Here is a 13,693-nt window from a genome sequence, read left to right on the forward strand (position 1 = left end):
CAATCTATTTATCGATTTTTTGTTTCTACATTATTGACATTATGTCACTTTTCTGCTTTTAAGCCACCAATCTTCCAGTCGTTTTTTGCTAGCTTCCACCGCAGGTTTATTCACCCGGCAAGTGGTATCTCTAAACCCCAAAGCTTCTGGAAGACTGACTGCGCCTGCATCTACTTCCGGATGGATACCATTACATTCGAGTATAATATGGTCTATTGTTTCACTGGAGTTAACACATACAGCACATGCGTCATATTCATTGTTAAATTTCTTTTTGTAGCTGCGTGTTCTTAGGCACCCTGATCTAGCTTCAAAAACTGCGGCAGTGCCTCTTGAGTTATCAAAGAAAGCTTCTTTCCTGATGTGCTTTTTTCCATTCGGCGAGTACCGAAAGGAGCAGTCCTCTCACAAAAGCACAGGTGAGAGGAATGCTGCTTGCGGCACTCCCCTGGCATGCTTATATCTGCTAGAAGGAACGCCACTTAATGCACAGTAAAAATCTCGGTTTTGGATGAATTCAGATATCCAGGCTACTAAATAATGTGGAAACTGAAGAGCTTTTAATTTTTGCAATAGAATGCTATGTTCAACACTATCATAGGCTTTGGATCTAGCGTTATCAAGACAGCGTGCATTTGTTGGCGCCGCGCAAAAAGAACTCGACTCTCGAGGTCAGCATGCCCATTCCAGATGGGACACTTTTGACTGAAACCAATTTGACAAGGGCTGATGATATTTTGTTGATTCACGAAATCCGAAATACGTATAACTATGACTCTTTCAAATAATTTTCCAATGTTTGATGTTAATGCAATTGGTCTATTATTATCTATGGAGAAGGCACCGCCTATATTCTTAAGTAAATGAATTATTTTGGCAAGTTTCCATTCCGGGTGTATCCAAGCATGTTTGATGGAATACTTTACTAGCTCTAATAACGTGTCAGGTGACTTCTCAAAAATAATTTTTAACATTTTTGAAGTTACGTTATCAGGACTGGGAGCAGCGGCTGGTAATCTCATAACTATAGGAGAAAGCATGGAAACAAAAATTTAAGGATTATAATTAACTGGATCCATTGGCATTACAGAAATCGAAAGTGTAGACGAGAAACGCTTCTCCAGTTCTTTGGAAATGTTTCAATTGTGTCTAGTGCTTCATGGGGAGTCAAAATAAGGGAACGTAGATTTTGTGATTGCGCAACCTTTTTACGCGAGCGTAAAAAAACAAAAAGAGCAGTTCGGTTGCCAGATTTAGACAGGAAATCAAAATGCCCAACATCATACTCGTCCTTCGCTTTTGCAACTGTACGTTTAAAAGTAGCTGCAATGAACTTATAATCATGCCAGTTTTTCGGGCACTGATTGTGGAGAAGCTTTTTCCATGCCGCGTTTCTACGTCTGTAATTTCGGGAACAATAAACATTCCACCAAACAGCTGTATTATTCCCCTTTGATCTCCTTACCAAGATCTCAGACTTTTTACGGCAATCCTCAATCGCCGAGCATAAGCGTTTTGATTTTTGTTCTTCATCCGTGTTAGTCACTGACTCAAGATGAAAGCGTAACGTTAACTGAAAATTATTATAGCTAATAAATGACTTCAACTGAGAAGTTCGCTGGAATTACAGGGAAATTAACATCAAAAGCAATCGATATGTGGTCACTTGAGGTGCCACAATGAAGTGTCGACCTATTATTAACAAAAAGGCTGGGAGAGGTAAAAGTTGAATATAACCCAGATTGAGTGTGGTTTCTTATGAAAGTGGCCGAACCCAAAATTTCTGCAGGGAAAGGTATTATGTGTTACCCAATCCCAAAGTCGCTTGCCGCAACTATCTGTCTTGTAGCCCCATGACACATGATGCGATTTAAAATCACCAACTGAGTTCCGACAATTAACTCATAGCAGATCTAGAGGTTTTTTTATCTTGTACACCGCTATGGAAATAAGCATTCACTAAGGAAAACGGACAGCGCACTGGAATTTCAAATTCTAGGGCCAATAACTCACAATCTAGAGAATATAGCTGGAAAGAGATTTTAGATCTGTGACAAAATTTTGTAGAGACAAATATAATTATACCTCCTCATTTTGATTGGCGATCTTGCCGGAATGAATGATAATTTTTGTAAATAGAAATGCTTATCGGCTGTTAGCCATGTTTCATGCAAAATGATTATATGTGGATTATACTGAGAAGAAATGTAAACTAAATCTGTTGCAGCTGTTAGAATTGAACGACAGTTTCACTGGATAACTTTTAGTGCCCCTATGATTTAGAATCTGGGTTGCTGCAACTCCCTGCCCCAAAATATTCTTCGTTGGCTTTGATGCATGCTGATGTTTCTTTGATTTTGGTTGGGACCGCGGAGAAGAATGGTTGGGCATGGGAGACCACATTGTTTTAGAATTCTTACGTCTGATTACACCATCTCTACGTCAATAATGACTCCATTCTTATCTGGAGAATAGTCCTGTGAGCCGAAGCAACAGCAGGGCTTTCAATCAGTTGAGACCTTTCCGAAGGCATATTGGCTATGAAAGGGGCTGTTCCTGATTGCAGGGCTTGCATTAGCTGAACTGCCAGAACGTTGGAAAAACACTGTGACAGTAGCAACTATTCGGCCGACCATGTTAGTCATTAGGCTTTCACTGCAGTCATTATCGGCTTTGAGATTGATGCATCCAGGGGCACACCTGATCGGGCTGACACACCTGCATAATCGTGCAATCGCTCTTTAACTTCTGTTACAGCCTCACGACACGAACAGCGTTTTCTGTCTCTAACTTCTAGAATTTGAAGCTCCTGTTTTAGAGATGAACACTTCAAGGCGTTTGCAGCATAGGCTCCACCGCAAAGACACTATTTGTCGTTTTGCTGAGGACATGATGACGAATGACGACCATCGCCACATCTGTAACACTGCACGGAGGACTTACAACCACGAGCACTGTGACTATATCGCCAGTAATTAGTACACTGCAGTGGCTTAGATTCAAGAGGATCCACACGAAACATCAATGGCCATGCTTTTATCTCTGACGGGCATGAAGTTCCCGCAAATGTGGCAATCACTGACTCTGTTGGTACCCGCGTATTGTCAACCTCTCACCTGCAACGATACACCGCTACCACACCAGTCGCCGAAAGAAGGTCGAGAGTCTCAGCTGGAGTTAAAGAAGAGTCTACTCCTCGGACCATTTCTTTTGTGCATGCCAGATGAGAAGGGATAAAGCTGCTCACCTGAAGCAATCCAAATGAATTGCATTTAAGCAGATCCTTACTGCAATTGAGGTCTGGAGATCGGCACAGTATCCCGCCACGTACAAACTGCCTCACTTCTGTAATCGAGTCATACAAGGAACAGGCTGCCAGGTGAGCAGCTCGAATAGCCCCAGGGTTAGTAATTTTGATAAATCCGCCATCCTTGGGTCTCAGCGCTACAGGAATGTTTCGAACGCGAGATCGTTGGAACGCTTCCAGAAGTAGATCATGAGCCACAATGAAAGCCGACCAGGGGGAGCTCCCCTGGCCGGGAGACTGTGTAGACATCACTTGACAGCTACAATCTCTCCGCGATCGTTATCAACACGGTAAAAGGCGCAAATGCGCAGAGGAAAACAGAAAAAGAGGACCGGCCGCCCAATACTTAGCCGATTCACGCTTCACCGTCCTTCGACAAGACAGGACAAAAAAAAAAAAAAAAACCGCTTGAATCACAAGCAGCGCAAATCGAAGATCTTCTCCTCATCGTCATACCATGGGTCTCATTGACATTGACAAACATTTTCGTCCACGATCGGGACGATCACTCGTTGGCCCCGCGTAATGTTACGAACGAGGAAGAGGCGGGCAGTAGAGCGGGCCGGAGTCTTCGCGCTAGGCCCGCGGATATTCATTAAATCGCTTCAAGGTCATCGAACATCATTTCTTTGTTCTTTGTGTTCATTGGCTTGGCACCTCGTAACAATACCTTCCACTACGTGGATTCATCGGCTTCTGCGTAGGAACTACTTGAGGAAGATTAGTACGCCGATGTTGACATGTCGCTGTCCTGTTGCAATGATTCTGATGGCTCTCCTCTGTGGACACAGTTACTGATCTCATAATTGGCGGCCTATAACATTTAGTGTATCACATCGCAACGCTCCACTCTGAACATGCGCATTTCAGGAATTTCTGACTGGTTATTATTGCAGTTAAACATGAAAATTATTATTTCTACGTTTTCATGCAGACATACTTGTCATAACATTTCTATCCGCACGTAAGATGCTCATAGTGTCTGTCGTTGTGGCCCTCAGCCGACTCTTGATTCTAGCTCTCCAATAGGCTAGATAAACAGTTTGTCTTAGAGTCCATCTAGCACAGAAATGCTCTAGAGCAGATGCCTCCAGCAGCTGAATAAGAGGCGTGCGTGTGCACTGTATACTAGAAGGACAGGCTCTGGGGTATATGTTGTCTCATCAAAAACGTCTGAGCTTGTTGTTGAGAAGATGCTTCTAGGTGTCGTGGAGAGCACGTTAACATGTTGTCCAGCTTTACCAAACGCCAGCTTACGGGTCTTTCTTCTCTGCTTGCTGTTTCTTGATTGGCGGCTTCACCTGTTGGCAATTCTGTTTTCCTTATATGCCCTCCCTCTAGTGCGCTCATACTCATACTGGAAGCCAGGCATGACCACCATTTTTTATTATTCGGATGGTAAAATGGGGTTTCATTTTACGGAGAGTCGCGCTTCCATGGATATCGACCCCTCAAGCCCTAAAATTAAAAAAAAGCTTTTCAAGTCTTTCGCATCAGAATGTTTTAAAAGAGGCTAATTCGGGCTCTCTGATATTAGAATAGTCATAGCAGGAATGAAGATACTACAAAGAATCATCGTTCAAGTTCTTTTTTCATGATTTACAGATCGTTGTCCGAATATTCAGTCCAGATATCGTTTTACTAAAACAAAATTTTTATTTCGCGATCTAGATATGTTATATTGAACATTTTCGAATATTAAGAGCTGATAGCAGTAATGGCCAGGCAGTTACTTGCTGACATTAATTTCTTCAAAAACGTTTTGTTGGGCGATAGTGTGGCGCACAAATTTGTAGGTGAGAATGCGAGGTGCTTGCTTTTGAATTTTCAATTACAGCATGGGCTGTCTGTACCACAGCGAGTCTGTACCACAGACTTGCATGCTGGAGCTCGCAAGTCTGATTGCTTAAGTGATCAGCGATGTATTAAAAACGGAGTAGTTACTGCTGGCTATTTCCTTTCTAATAATCTTATTTGGCATTATCGGTCACAAGGGCGTGAGCAGCTTCTTTTAACCTGGATGTCTGTGGACCACATGCGCATACATATGTAATACTCCAAACGCAACTTGGACTGCTCAGTCTTGTTCAGTCACTGATTTAACTTTAATGCGGAAGAAGACAGGCTCTCGTTACGGTCCATTTAAGAGTGTGATGAGCACAGTGACACCGGTGTCCCATACCTCTTTCAGGAAAATATTTCAGTACAAAAATTCGCCATTGACTAACCTTCAAAATAATGTGCATTTCTTTTTCTCCTCCACAGCATCACCTGCTAATTTTTATCGCGCTAAGCCAGTGCTCCTTCTCGGCTGGATGCCGCTGAGCGCTGAGCGTTGAGCGCTCTGTGTTCTTGTGCTGTCACTGCTAATAACAATATGTGCTTGCGAAAGCGAAATGTCTTTGTAAAATAGCACGCTGTTAAAAATAGACTCTTTGGAAGAGCCTCTGTCTCATTTAGCGTCCTGAAAATTTGATAAATGATGTGTAATTTTTGCGATTTCATTTATTCTACTATATTACTACCTCATTTCTTGTCTTAGTGTGCCTTTGTCGACAGTCGTCCTTTTTCTCTGCATGTGAGGGTCGTGTCACTTCTAACTTCTCGATGTGTTGTTCATAGTTGGTTGCAGTTTTCTTTCATTTAAAACAAACATTGTTAACGAGGAGTTTCATGAAAATTAGGCCATTATTATATTTAGTACAAAAAATCGGTAAGTTTTGTGAAAAAATATGGGATTCCACTACAGTTCGCTCGCCTTTTACGTACCATAGTCATAGATGCTGCCATCCAAAAAACAACGATCAGCTTACTGCAAGAATGTAGGGCATTGCTGTTCGCTTTAAGGCGCAGATGGTGGTTCCGTTTGTGTAAACTACGCCGCCTGCAAACTTCAGTGTAGTTTACCCATCTCTGTTATAATCTGCAGTTGCTGGTATAAATGCACCCGGCCGCTCTAGTTATGACGTGGTCAAAGTCAGTATGCTGAAAATACCAGTGCAAGGCCGTACTTCTCAGGGACTGAATACTTTACTCCACCTAGAAAATTGCCTTACTTCTAAAACATTCAAAGAACAGTTGTAATCTTGACAACCTCAAGCCGAATCCCCTGACGCGGAATTTAAGTCACATTGTTCACAACCTCGTCACAGATGGTATGTGTCCATAAGCCTTCATTGACGCACAGGTTGCCGGCAGCTCTAATAATGACGTGGTCAAAGTCAGTATGTTGAAAATACCAGTGCAAGGCCGTACATCTCAGGGATTGAATACCTCACTCCTTCTAGAAATTTGCCTCACTTCTAATATATTCAAAGAACAGTTGTAATCTTGACAACCGCGAGCCGAATCCTCTGACGCCGAATTTAAGTGACATTGTTCACAACCTCGTCACTGATTTCATGTGTCCATAAGCTTTCAGTGACGCACAGGTTGCGTTTAATTGAGGCTGCTTGATCTGGGCAGCGTACGTAGAGTTAGTGAACCGATTATCTTTGCAACGAGAAAGAAATATATTGCAGCCTTTGTCGCTTTGAAGGCGCTACCAGTGTTCATACTGATCAACAGGCTTGAAAAAATTGGCTGATCTTTCCTTGCAGGTATTCCTATAATATATACAATTGTTCTGTACTAAGCAAATCTTAACTGCCAAAACCTATAAGCAGATTTGAGGTGTACCCCAGAGAGCTTACCGTTCTCATTTCCTTTTAACATAGTCACACGTTACATTACCGCTGGCCATTTCAGTCGATCTGGGAGATACTGAACTCGAATGGAATCGAGAAATAGTGCGATACTTCGACACTAAAACATGCAGAGATATGTACTCCTGTGTGACATAGAAGTGTCAGTATGTTGCACGCATGATATAACTGGACCCTTCATGCAGCGACGCGCTGCATGCCAGCGTAATAGCAGCCCACTGCTTACCTCGGGAGGGGCGATCCGCGCTAAGCATCACCTCGCGCCAGTCGAGAAAAAGAGCAGTGCACCTCCACGTGCCGATCCTTTTTGTAAATATTTTTTAATATCAAAGCAGGGCGCCGGAGCTCACCCTGATCGCACCTAGCATCTAGAGCCGCGTTTGTCATGTAAATTTGCGGCTTGGATAAACTTCAAAGCTGCTGCAGACTGCGTTGGGGAACACCACCACTCCCCATAAGCTGAAATCCTGTTACTGGCACAGTATAAAGGCTATAATAACTGAGGTAAAATATCGTACAGTTCACTTCTCCGTCCCCTCTAGGAGACAACCGTCGGAAGCCTTTGGCAAGCAAGGCTGGTGTCACCGCATGACACTTGGTGCATTGCACTCTGGCTTTCAAGTTGGGCAGCAGAGTCAAATTAAACAAGCACGCCGGACAGAAGGGCACTATCAAGTGCACAAACGTCGACCTCGCCAAACAGATTTATAGCTTAAGAGATATAGATGAGCCAACGCATTAAACTGGCTTCAGCTAGCTCAGCAAATAGTCCTACCTTAGTTTTCTAGCGTTAACGGTGTTGGGAGGTGTGGAAGGTTGCGCTGCCAATATGGCTTCAAGCGCGAAAAATGATCGCAAGGGAGCAATTAGGATAAGCACGCCTTTCAGAAGCGTGGTGTAAACACAATGTACCGAATGTTTCGCTGTACAGGAATTCAATAAACGCAAACATGGCTCGTATAATTTTGCACGGGATACTGAAAGGGATGTTCGGGGAGTTTGATATAAGAAGTGATTCTATATATCCGTGTATGCTGATGACATTGTCTTTTGGCGTCTGCAAATGATAGTAATTCATTGTAGCAGTTACTTCAAGCCTGCGTGTATGCCGAAGAAGTTTGGATGTGGTAGTGAAATATAATTGTGTGTGTTCCGTGAAAAAATCTTCTGTGCCCTTTTCCCCGTCATATTTGTCCTATTTCTCTCAGTAATAATTTGCGGCGTCCTGATCCCGCAGTCTGTCCTAGGCAGGCCTGAATATAACATACGACCTCCCAGTAAGACTGATGACCCAACGCCAAAAATAATGTTCACGAGCCAAGCGTAATCTTTCTCACCCGATGTGAATTAGGCACGACGATTTCATTATGATCAGAAGCACACTTTTCTTTGTGTACAAGAGCTATGTAAGTAAAAATATTTGACTTTTAATAAATTCTATAAGCGTACATGCAAAGTTTAGTCCTTGTTTTGGAGAGGCGCCCACTACGGATTTGCCTTGGTTTGCCAAAATCGGCTGCGAATGTAGTCCTTTGTTGACAAAGGACTACAGTATGAGTCTTGGGCCCTCGATTTCAGCGTCTGATTCGGCGTACCTTTTTCCGAGCACTTGACTCTTTTCCAGGAGTGGCTGCTCCCGTTGTTCTAAAACATTCAGGTTTCTTTCATTATAAATTCGGCCGCATTGTAAGCAACCACAATTTGCATGCATGTACTGAATATTTGCTGGCTTCACTTGCGGTATGACTTAGATCCATGCAACGCTACTTATGCGTATTGCTAGAACCCTTCACTGTCCTGTAATGCAAATCAGTTGACTGTCAAGTTGATAAATGGTCTCCTGGAAGATCACCTAGCTGTTGGATCATTCGCGAGTAGAAACTATTTTAATGATACATCTCAGTATGGTGAAAAGGTGGCAGTAAAATCATTTATTTCTTGGCAATATATGTTGGTATTCAGTCCTGATCCGACATTATACGCCACGAATAGCCCGTGAATTTGTTACATTTTATGTGGCATTTTAAACGTACTCACAATATTTCTCACGTACCCATACTGTCAGACTTTGTCACAGGCTTAGCATCAATTGAAATCTCGCTCACAAATCTTTTGAAATAATTTGATGAATATATATCCCCTGTCGAGATGACACGTACCCAAGGCGTGGGATTAGCCAGGCTGCATTGGTGATCCAAAACGCTCATCGATAAGGAGGGGAGTATTTGTATACTATTGCTGTCTTAAACTATAGTTTGAACAAACGTAAGAAAGGAAAAAAAGTAATAAATATTATTTCTTGCAAAGTAAGCTACCTGGTGTAATGCAGTCCATTTTCATCTCTATCATGTGGAAGAGGAACAACTTCAGCAAAATTGAGGCACTTTCTGCTTAACATCAAACTTGGCGGCCGTTTCTTTACCGGTTTCAGCAAACAATGCAGCTGTTGGTATTGTCACACGGAACATGTTTTTCGGATTTTAAATCTTTCTATGAACGCCACATCCTGAGCAAAGAGCCCATGGATGATATAGCAGACTTCAAACAATTGAACTTTTCACGAAAAGATCGTTCTTGCAGCTATAAACAATGTGACATTTACATGTCGCTTTTGTGCTGCAGATGTCCTGGTTTCAAGTTTTATTTATGCTTTCCTCCGATCACGCCATTGGAGTTATGTACGTCATTCGCTGACGATGAGACTAACCATCATTAGTCCTTTCCTGCCAGCAATGTGTGCTCCTAATAATTAACAAAGCGTTTGAAAATACTCCCGCACAATTACGATTGCTCTTTACACCTCCCTTTCTCCTATCATTCGGTGAGACCGTCAGAAGGTAGCACCTAGATTCCTCCCGTTTGTGCGTAATGTAATCGCTTAATTGCCGTGGTTTTTCTTTCTTCTAAATTATTCTAGCACCTTTTTTAATTTCCAAAATATTCCTTTGCCGCTTATTACCTCTGCGATGCAAAACATTTTAAAACCTTAGTTGGAGTCACTGACGTTTAAACCACAATTTGCGCGCTGTAGAACTGAAGTTAGGACGATTTAGTGAAGGTTTGTGTCTGCTAGAAAGCCGGGGCAATCTCCCGCTGTGGTGTGGACCGTTTCCTGTGGGGCAAAACATCATCTATACAATCTGTGCTGATTGGGAAGAGGTAGAATGCCAGTCAACATCGCGCTTCAAAAAGGAAGGCGAGAACGGATCGAAATACGGCGTGAATAACGTTCGTTGAAGAGATAAGTAAGGCTTTACGAGCACTACTTACGAAATTTCAGGCATCTGACACCAGTAACCACCTGCCGCAGTTCCGTCACGAACAAAATCGTAGTTGGCGCTGCGATGCTTCGAACGATTTTCTAAAACCAATAGTAGCTAAGGAGAACCTTTTCCCCGAACGGCATGAGGGGGCACGCAGGTCTACACCTACATCTGAGCACCAGGTAGTAGCACACTAATTTTTTCAGATGTTATAGTGTCGGGGAAACATTTATTGCTGCTTCTTTATAAGCAATGAAGTGATCCAAAGAAATTCATTTGCTTGTCGCACGACATACCATATCTCTATATTGATTTTCTTGTCCCCACATGGGACATCTCGCCCAACGTCATGCGGACCTTACTGCCAAACTTGACACAGAAGGTGAAGCCTTTGTCAAACGTTTAGAGCCCAGGGGGTCTGCTTCTGAGCCAACCATGTGGCTCATAATGAATTCCCATGTTTTCTAACTTGCTGAAGGCAAGAATATTTTTCGTCCTACCCTCTTCCGTGGCTAGGACTTCCAAGATTGTTAAAGAAGCTATGATATACAGCTTAAAAGCAAGCCCTTTGTGCTATAAACTTTAGGCAAAGGCTGTACTAAGCCGGGTTGTTTCCTTGTTCCGTTCGTGGAGAAAAGTTGACGTATGGCAAGATTTTTTCTTGCGTTTCACGCTTAACATGCACGTTGATCGAAATCATATCCACCAATATATTATTAGCCTCTTCGTTACACCATTTGTTTGGGTGTGATCCCTGTTTTTCTTCGATGGTCTGTATGACTTGAGACACGATGTCATTTATTAGCTTATTTTAAACGCTTTGCCCTAGTCAGTAATAATGGCCGACGGGGCATCGTGCCGAGGCTCGAAGCGCATTTCCACTCAAAGAAATGACAAACTTTGCCAACCTCGTCCAACGACCATGTTCTCAGCATAGAAGGTGAATTAATGTTTTGCGATTGTGATCCACATGTGTTTGTTTGCGAAGAAAAAAGGGTCTCAGAAGAGCCAGCTTATTTTGCCAACGGTAGTTGCAATGGCTTATTAGAGTGCAACAAGCTGGAAGTCTTGAGCACACATTTTAGCCGCTCGCGCTGCCGGCAATTCTCGGTATTCGAAGCAAACTAGGACTAGTAATAATCCTGCCGGACGCTACAAGCCTGTAAACCCAAGGTGATTGAATGTGGACTCTTGGTGGCATGCAGGGTGGATATCTCAACGTAGATTTGACTCTACGATAACAATATATTTTCGCATTGGTGGTCGAATTGTTATGACGCATAGCTAGCAATCTGAAGTCAGAATTAGGATAGTGCGCGAATTATGTCGGGGGACTGCCCCGACGCTGTTTCATGATTCTGAAACACGTCGGGAAATATTTTCAGAGCTTGCGGCTGCACTTTGATCAGAAGAGTTGGCTACAGCCAGACTTGGTAGATTGGCCGCAGGATATTGCGGTATTCACCGTACCTCCATCAGCTGAGCTAGGCACGTGGCACTATTTTCTGTGTTTGCAGTTTTAAGCCTATCGTACAGTAGCAAGCGTTATTAACCTTATTAGCTGTATTACTGCTTTATTATTACAATGTTTCTCGAAGTAACTTTTGTGGGATAGATTTTTGCCTATGAATTGAAAAACAGAAGGCAAAATAAATCGCTTATATCATAGACCACTGTTAATTGCTTTCTTTTGTAGAATAACTATGACAGTGTGATTGAGTTATTTGCATCAAAAAAACAACCCAAGAAATAATTACCTTCCTGCAAGCCTATTTTGTTTCGAACTAAGTATTTAATGTCATAAATTGTTATTGTTCGCTGTTTCGCTTCAAACGCTTCCAAACGCGCTGAACACCGGCTCGCACATAGGGCTCAACTACAGGGATAAAAGTGCAGAAAACATATATAGAGGACGTCTTGAAGCTTAGTGAAGTAACGAATGCTCAAATGACCGATGAATACAAAGTAGGACATTTGCTCAAAGACATCGCTGATGATGATTACAATTTCTTGATAGCAGATGACATTTACGCCGTCTTTGATCTCATTTTCCACGTGCGCACCTTTGAGACATTGAATACTTGTCGCATAATGCAAACATTTGGGCGGCTAGCCAATGTTCCAACTGTGGCTACCATTGGAATTAGCTTCAAGGACTTGTCATCGACGATCTGGAAATAGTTTGCGAGCAACTACAGCGGTTCGAGCCGTCTTCGTGGTGTACACCATCCGTGCCTGCTGACGTTACCGTTACTCGAGAGGCTCCCACCATGCTCCCCTTGATTCCAGGGATGAACTCCGTCAACACGGCACAAATTGACGCCTACTGCCTAATGGCAAGGATTGATAGTTATAATCATCAGTCTTGCTACGACTCTCGTCCTGCTCACTACTCGCAACACTTCGAGCCGTGTTCTGAGTTCCGTCGGTCTCCACCACCTGCCCACTCTTTCCAGCGTCCAGCCCGAAGACCTGCAGATACGTTTGACTATCAAATGGCTCCTGCCACCTTGGAGCCTTCCAGGCAACGAGGTCTTCGGCGTACAGCCCCCGTCTGCCACCGTTGTGGCATTGAGGGGCACATTGCTCGTCATTGCCGCAGTCGCCAACTAAATTGCTACGATCGCCCCGTCAACCAAGCTCATCCACGTAACTGTTTCTACGGTTCTGCTGGCAATTGCCTCCATCTTCACATGATTTTCCGCAGACTGATAGACCACTTAGGCACTCTCCTGTTCCCGACCGCAGCTTCACCCCACCGCCTGCGTCTTCTGCGAGCTGCTTTTCGTCGCCACGACCGCGGTGGTGGTCCGCATCACCTGTGCCGGAAAACGAGTCAGCGGGAGAGTGTGCGCTGCCTGTAAAAATTCCTCCATCGATTATGATGCTAAACAACACTGTTTCTGTGCTTGTCGACAGTATGGTGACAATGGCTTCAGTGGATACATGAGCATCCATTTCAATTAGGAGTTTATCGTTTAGGAAACCGCTTGGACCTTAAAGTTATGTTTATAAGGGACAGACATGAGAAACTTCATGGGTATTTCTCCTTTATGCCGGCTCTCCTCGACACACCCTCGATCCTTAAATAAAGGGCATGTTGAGCCCTTTGTGAATGTGCAGTGCTACGTTGTGCCTTGGGGGAACAATATTCGCAGCGCAGTTTGTATTGCTTTCACGATGCACGCATGGTGTGATTCTCGGTATTGATGTTTTTGCGATTGTGTGGTACTACTGTAGAATGTCGTTCCGAAAAGCTCTGCATTGACAGATTCCTTCCGTCTGGAATTTTAGAGGAATACCCAGAGCAGGATTATATGTTTTGTGTATCCGAGGATACCAATGTACCAGCCCTTTCTATGATGTGCGTCCAACTTTTGTGCTACAGTCGTGTTCGGACACCTTTGATGCTACGTTGG

The sequence above is a fragment of the Amblyomma maculatum genome, chromosome 3 (genome assembly GCF_055883805.1).
Source record: "Amblyomma maculatum isolate TAMU_Amacu chromosome 3, ASM5588380v1, whole genome shotgun sequence".
Taxonomy (NCBI): domain Eukaryota; kingdom Metazoa; phylum Arthropoda; class Arachnida; order Ixodida; family Ixodidae; genus Amblyomma; species Amblyomma maculatum.